The sequence below is a fragment of the Chrysochloris asiatica genome, unplaced genomic scaffold (genome assembly GCF_000296735.1).
Source record: "Chrysochloris asiatica unplaced genomic scaffold, ChrAsi1.0 scaffold00011, whole genome shotgun sequence".
Classification (NCBI taxonomy): Eukaryota; Metazoa; Chordata; class Mammalia; order Afrosoricida; family Chrysochloridae; genus Chrysochloris; species Chrysochloris asiatica.
Genome location: NW_006408529.1, coordinates 26140522 through 26147611, shown reverse-complemented (window position 1 = coordinate 26147611; position 7090 = coordinate 26140522). Strand labels below are relative to the sequence as shown.

At 39.2% G+C, this 7090-nt stretch overlaps 1 pseudogene; it reads left to right on the top strand.

The window, feature by feature from the left end:
• The first annotated feature begins 4741 nt into the window (after window positions 1–4741).
• LOC102819679 lies at window positions 4742–5401 on the top strand (annotated as a pseudogene).
• Window positions 5402–7090: the final 1689 nt, after the last annotated feature.

Sequence of the window (7090 nt, the reverse complement as noted above, 5' to 3'; positions counted from 1 at the left end):
CATGAAAACTGCAGCATATATGGAAAATTTTCTGAACTTCCAAAATGAAGAAAAATGTCATCAGGAATATATGAGAGGAAGGCAAGAGAGAAGTAAGAAGAAGAAAAAGAAGAAAGCAAGGCAGAAAGATTGAAAGGAAGCAGAGGCAAGGAGTGAAGAATGTGGAATGGGAGAAACACAGGCATAAAGGTGGATAGTACAATTGCAGGGAGTTTATTGTGAAAAAGAAATAAATAGAGTGGGAACCAATGTAGTCACACTTGCTACTATCTTTCTTTGAAAGCCCGCCTAGAAGATAAGCCTGCCTGGAAGGTAGGGAATTGCAAAGCTCATGATACTTGCTTGAAATTATTTTTGTTGTTGTTAGGTGCCGGTGAGTCAGTTCCAACTCACAGTGACCCTATGAACAACAGAAAGAAACATTGCCCAGTCTTGAACCATCCTAACCATTGTTGCTACATTTGAACCCATGGCTGCTGCCATTGTGGCAGTCCATCTCCTTGGGAGCATCTTCCTCTTTTTTGATGGCTCTAGCACTGTAGGATAAGCAGTGTACCACAAGATCAGTTTGAAAGGCAAGGTTGGTGGTTCAAACTCACTAGCCACTCCTTGAAAACCCTGTACTGGGTCATTATTAGTTGGACTGACTCATTGGCAGTTAACAACAACAACAACATTTTGCGAAGCATAAATGAAACATATGGATTTTTATATTAACTGTGAGGAAAAAAAGTAGTTTAAATCACTGAAAAAGAAAGTTAATTGGGAACTCAAGGACTTTGTGAAGAAAATATCTTGAGTTGTGAAATCTGAAATTATACCACATATCTAGCTAATACAAAACCATCACAAAATTAAAAATGTACTTGAAATTCCCTCTAATAAATTTTGTTCTTTCCTACCCATCTTTTTGAGACCAGAATCAGAAGTCTGGACAAAATTTGCAAAGGCATTTGCAGCTGTGACCAAGGAAGAGAATTCAAAGATGTCAAGTACAAAGATGTTCTACCTTCTGATACTTAGGATTTGAGACAACACTGAAAATTAAATCATTGTTGTAAGCATAGTGGAGTTGGGTTCAACTAATAACAACCCTGTATAGGGGTTCTAGAACAAACTCCACAGAACTCAACAACAACAATAATAGGGTTTCCAAAGTTGCAAATCTTTACGGGAACAGAAAGCCTCATCTTTCTCCCCTGGAGCAACTGGTGGATTTGAACTGCTGAATTTGTGGTTAGCAGCCCAGCTTGTAATCCACTACCAGGGCCTCTCAAAAGAAACAAAACCAAGGAAACATCCTTGTCAGATCCAAATTCTCTATTAAATTCCTACATCATTTGACTTAACCTGGATTTCTCATGCCAGTACTTATTTTTATTCAATATCACATGTTACTTGGAGGCATAAATGAATATAAATGCTACCCATGTTATTTCTACCTGTGGAGCAACGTTGCCAAGTTTACTCTGGCAAAAATGGAGCTAGAGAGACCAAAAGGAAAGTTAAAATCACGGACCCAGAACTTCTCAGAAAGTCTCATAAAGCAAGAAATTATATTTACAAGTACAATTTCGTAGTGACTAAGTTGGGTCCTAGTGTGGTGCTGTAGGATAAACACTGGACTGCTAATCACAAGGTTGGTGATTCAAATCCACCAGCTGCTCTTCAGAAACCCTAGACAAGGTCACTATGAGTTGCAACCAACTCGATGGCATTTAACAACAAGATAAATAAACATGGATAACAGCATTTAGTGGGGAGAGATGAAAAGGAAGATTTCATACAAGTACAGACATATATGGCGTTGTAATACTCTTCTGTAATATGGTAGGAAGATAGATGGATAGATAGATGATAGATAGATAGATAGATAGATAGATAGATAGATAGATAGATAGATAGATAGACAGACAGACACAGTCATTGGAGATTAGTACAGATAGTTCTCTGATCTGAACAATACGATAACTACATACATCTTTCAGTAAAATCCCAAGATTGCTGAAATGATGTTAACTGTCATCTGCAGATATTTAAAATCAATATCTTTCTAATAAGTGAAATGTGTTTAAAGTGGAGTAAAAACCAGTAATATCACACAAAAAATAATGAGAACTCATCGATCTGAGTAAAGTGTGATTTTCTAGATCAGAGTACAGCTACTTACATGCAATGAAAGTAGTTTCAGGTCATGTCTTGATCCTATAAAAGTTTGTCATCTGTGATATTGGATTTTGCATTTGACTCTCAAAGGTCAGAAGGATAGCAGGATAGCTAGATTCCAGTTTATCCATAAATCATTTTATATTCATGAAGGAACTGCTTCATTGCTAGGAGAACTGCCTAGAAACCAGATTGAAAATGTCTATGAATTGAGTAGGTTCCAGATGAGCAGTGATCTGCAAAGTGAACAAACATTTCAGGACATCAGGGGAAAAAAAGTATATATTTATATCAAAGTTAGTTCTGTATTTGTATAGATTTAGAACTGTTGTCATCAGCTACAGATTTCTTTTCTGATGTGAGTTAAATTCTTAGAAAATAATCAGAGCCATATATTTTAATAACAATGGAGTAAAATCGTACACTATATCTTTGGTGCCTACTTGTGGCGCTGTGGGCTAATGCGTCAGACTGCAAAGTCTTTTGAACTGCAAGGTTAGTGGTTCAAGCTCACCAACTGCTCCTTGGAAACCCTATACAGGGTCACTATGGGTCGGAATCGACTCAACGGCACTTAACAACAACTTTCTAGAAATTCTATGTAGTTCAAATACTATGTGGTCATATGGTTTCATTATTGTCTTCTACTACCTTCTACAGCATATATTTAGACACACATACAGAGAAATCGTGAATTTACAACTATTTTCATGGTCATACCTGAATTTGGCCATCAACAATAAATGCTTTTATTGTTGTTAGGTACTGTCCAGTCATTTCTCAGCCATAGTGAGCCTACATACAACAGAACGAAACACTGACAGGTCCTGTGCCATACTAACAATTGCTGCTATGCTTGAGCCTCTTGTTACTTCCTCTGTGCCACTCCATCTCATTGGAAGGGCTCTCTCTTGTTTTCGATGTTACTTCACTTTACCAAGCATTTCCTCCAGATACAGGTTCTTTCTGAAAAATATGAGAAATAAAACCTGGCTATCCTGGCTTCTAAAGAGAATTCTGGTTGTACTTCTCCAAATATGTATTTGTTTCTTCTTCTGGCAGCCCATGGCATTTTGATATTCTTCTCCAACACTGTAACTCAAATTCTCCTTAAGCCAAGATGACCAGATTATGTGTTGCATCCTAAGGACATATTATCAGGATGACCCAGTCCCTGGAGAAGGACATCATGCTTGGTAAAGTGCAGGATCAGCATAAAAAGAAGGAGACCCCCCCACTGAGATGGATTGGTACGGAGACCGCAATGGACTCACACATAGCAGCAGTTGTGAGGATGGTGCAGGGCTGGGCACTGTTTGGTTCTGTTGTACGTAGGGTCACTATGGGCTTGAAAAGACTCAATGGCACCTAACAACAACAACAACAGTAGCCACTGAAGAATAATTCAGGTCTAAATGATCATACTAGGAATTGAAAAAATAGGATACATACATTAGTTTCTATGACTTCTGTAACAAACTACCACAAATGTGATGGCTTAAAACAACAATTTTTTTCTCTCACAGTGCTGGAGGGCAGAGGTTTTAAATCAGTGCTACTGGCACAAAATCAATGTATTGGTAGGGCTGCACTCACTTAGGAAAGGCTGTGGGGAGAATCCAATATTTGTCTCTTTCAGCTTCCTGTTGTTGTTGTTGTTGTTGTCAAGCGCCATCCAGTTGGTTCTGTCCCATAGTGACCCTGTATGAGGTTTCCAAGGAGCTGCCATCATTTCTTGGTTTGTGGCTACTTCACCTTCTCAAGTGTGTGTCTTTCTCAAGTCTCTCTAGCCTATGTCTTATAAGAATGCATATGCCAGATATGCCTGGATAATCTCTTCATCTCAAAATCCTTAATTTAGTCATGCCTGCAGTGACCCTTTTTCCAACTAAGGAAACATTTACAAGTACCAGGGGTTAGAACCTGATAGTTTGGGGCTGTGATTATACATCTGCTATAGTATTGGAGATCTGTCTTCAGGCCCTAAAATTTCCCTACTGTCAGTAATTTTAATAGGGTTCAGACAGGCTTTTCACCACAAGTTCAAGTCTCACCACAGCCTCAATGTAAATTAATATGAATAACAGCAGAATAGCTTAACAGCTCCTTGTTGTCGATTCCGACTCATAGCAACCCTGTACAGGGTTTCCAAGGCTGTAAATCTTTATGGGAGGAGAAAGCCTCATCTTTCTCCTGCGGAACAGCTGGTAGTTTCAAATTACTGACCGTGAGATTAGAAGCTTGATTTGTAACCACTACACTATCAACAGCTCCTACTAGGCTATTTTTACCCAGTCCCATCAACATGCCTAGTTCAAGTAGATAGTCATTCAAGTATAGGAGACTATATTGTCAAATTAAACCTATTGGGTGGAATATACAAGCGTAGGATAAACTGGATTGATGAATCTCTAAAGGATAATTTCCTAGGAATATTTATGGAATAGAGGTTCTAATCTGTTCTGCCTCACTGCTGCCACTCCACTCTACAGGATCACCCTGAGCTAGCTCTCAGGCCTGGAATCCAGCTCCAGCCTCCTCAGCCACACCCTCCACCTCCTACCACCTTGGGACCATGGAACACTGTGAAGTGACTGAGCTGTGGGCCTTTGTGAAACTGTGTAAGCAGGACCCCTAGATCCTGCACACCAAGGAAATGCACTTCCTGAGAGAGTGAGTGGAGAGTATGGTGGTAAAATACCACCTGCTACCTAGAAAGCGAAATCCGAAGAGAACACCAAGGAAGGAAAAAACAGATAATAAGAACTCAGAAGAAAGCATAAAGACAGATGAACCATAAAGTGAAGAAATTGACCTAGAAATTGACAATGAAAGTGTGACAGAAACAGATACAGATGCCCCTCAAGAAATGGGAGATGAAACTGTAGACATAATTGAAGAGATGATGGATCAGACAAATGATAAGAAAGTGGCTTCCACTGATGCTCTCAATGATGGTAAACTACAGAAAGCCATTGATTTGTTCAAGATACCATCAAACTCAATCCTCACTTGGCCATTCTATATAAGCCAAGAGAGCCAGTGTCTTCATCAAATTACAGAAGTCAAATACTGTTTGTTATCTGAGACTGTGACTGAGCCACTGAAATCTAATTCTGATTTGGCTCAGTCCTACAAATGACAAGGGAAAGCACAAAGACTTCTGGGCCATTGGAAAGAAACAGCACATGCCCTTTCTCTTTTTCTATTAGCAAGTATAATTTCTAAACCTTAAAATACCTAAAATAAATTAAAAGGGTGTGCTGATTCCTAAACAAAGAAAGAAAGAATTATGGAATATACTACAAAGCATGAGGGATGGGAAAAAAGAACCCAATGAGCTTGGCCAAACTGCACTGAATTATCTGAGATGATTTGACAGGAAAAGCTGACGGGTCAGAGTCATCTCTCAGAGCAGTCCCCAGGCCGCATGGTGCTTCATGATGGGTTTCTACACTTCTCTTACCACTTATAAAGAGTAGCCTGAGTTTTCCTCATGAGGCCTTGACTGTCTTGTCATATTTGCACATTTCTTTAGCACATCAATAGTTCTTTTCTGGAGAGTCATGCTGCCTCTCTGGCACATGGACAAGAAGGTGAATAGAGTTCCCTCTCTCCCTAAAGACCCCCAAATTGTTTTCTTTTCTCTTCTCTATCAGCCAGGGGGATTTTTTTATATTCTGGCTATCTCTCCATCTTATTCTTATTTTCCCTCGGAAAATATCCTTAAATCTGATGCAGTTCCCCCAATGGAACTCTCTAACCTCATAATGGATTCAGCCTTTAGGAGCACTCTTTTTATCTGATTTTCCTCAATGGTATACCCCTAACTACATTATCGAATACTAAGTGGACTAACAGCTTCAATGGGGAGAAAGAAAAGCAGAAAGTGTTAAAGAGAAGTATTAGAAATATTTCTCCACAAGAATCCTAAGCTTCTCAGTATTTATCACTAATGCTTTAACAGTCTTTAAAAGCCTATTGAAGGTACTCAAGTTAGCAAATCACTGAACTATTAAAGAGTAAGGAGTCAGAACAGTCTGCCTTATGTAATAAAGGATCTAATGGAGTAACTAGGTCTTCTGGTCAAGACCAGTCATTATGGTAAATAAAAATCAGAATCCAGATAACTCTCAGTAGTACAATTTTTATTTATCATGAAGGAGATCCAGGTTCAAATCCAGGCCAAGATGCCCCATGCATACTACCACCATCTGCATTGAAAGCTTGTGTGTTGCTATGATACTGAACAGTTTTCACTTGAGCTTTCAGACTAGATGTCACCAACCTCAAATATAAGAGGCACCCACCCTTCTTCCTACAACCCTCTCTACTCCTCTAGGTTCAGTAATTCATTGCAGTGGCTACACAGATCTCAAAGTCAATGCTCACTGTTGTGGGGTTTATTAGGGAAGTTAACAGGATCAGAAAATGCTCGGGCACAGTTATTGAGGTACTTCTGAAAATCATCCAGTGAAAACCCTATAGATCACAACAGTCCAATCCACAACTGATCATGCAGTTAGTGTAAGCCTAGGCAACATATAATTCTTTTGTGCATGGGATCGCCTTGAATTGAGGACAAACTGGATAGTAGCTAACAACAACACACACACTTATATAGATCCCTGGTGGTATCGTAGGTTATGCATTGGACTACTGACCCAGGTCTGTCTATCAAATGCACCAGCTACCTAGAGGGAGAAAAATAAGGCTATCTGCTCCTGTAAAGATTTAAAGTCTCAGAAACCCCAGGGAGCAGTTCTACTTGAATTTAGAGATAAACTGAAGAACAGACTTGATGTGTTAGACAATAATGACCTAAGAACAGAAAAGTTGTGGGATAATATCAAGAACTCCATACAGGAAGAAAGCAAAAGATGATTAAGAAGACAAGAAAGAAAGAAGAGACCAAAATGGATGT